The 521-nt window shown below is 67.0% G+C and overlaps 1 protein-coding gene across 1 annotated transcript in view; it reads right to left on the bottom strand.

Moving 5' to 3' along the window:
- The window catches only part of LOC112114616 (cytosolic Fe-S cluster assembly factor nubp1-like), a 25370-nt gene that overhangs the window by 9032 nt on the left and 15817 nt on the right, over nucleotides 1-521 (bottom strand). The window lies entirely within an intron of this gene.

The following is a 521-nucleotide window of genomic DNA, read 5'->3' as shown; positions in this document are numbered from 1 at the left end:
GAGGAGGACTGGCCCAGCTTGCCCCGTGCCAGCTGCCCCGAGGAGGAGTCAAGTCTGCCCCGTGCCAGCTATCCTGGGGAAGAGCTGCCGGACCGGCCCGCAAGCCCCGCACCCGAGGAACCAATGCTCCTGGACTGGCCTGAACCCGGCATCGCCAAGGAGGTAGGCCCCGAGGGGGAACATGGAAGTAGCCCGGGGGTAGCCGACCTCGGTCAGGCTGCAGAGGCCTGTGAGCCGATGTCAGTGTGTTTCGGTCAGGACACCCCACTGACCGGCAGCGACAGTAACCGCTGCTAGGGCCCCGAGCTGGAACGCAGTGGAGTGGGTGGGCCTGCGTTCCCCCCTGCCACCCCGCACGGGTGGCAGGCTTCCCCCTCACCCGACGCTCAGGTGTGGGAGCCTGGGCTTACCTTAACTGCGGGATTGCTCAACCCCTGCCCCAAAGGGCTTGAGCTGTGCCTGTGTGTGCCCCGTCCTGACCCAGGGCCTGGGCCCCTTAACTGCTTGTTTGCTCAACCCCT

Source organism: Terrapene carolina, unplaced genomic scaffold (assembly GCF_002925995.2).
Source record: "Terrapene carolina triunguis isolate 2854851 unplaced genomic scaffold, T_m_triunguis-2.0 Scaffold751, whole genome shotgun sequence".
Taxonomy (NCBI): domain Eukaryota; kingdom Metazoa; phylum Chordata; order Testudines; family Emydidae; genus Terrapene; species Terrapene triunguis.
Note: the sequence above shows the minus strand (reverse complement) of the source record. Positions and strands in the feature narration are given on the sequence as shown.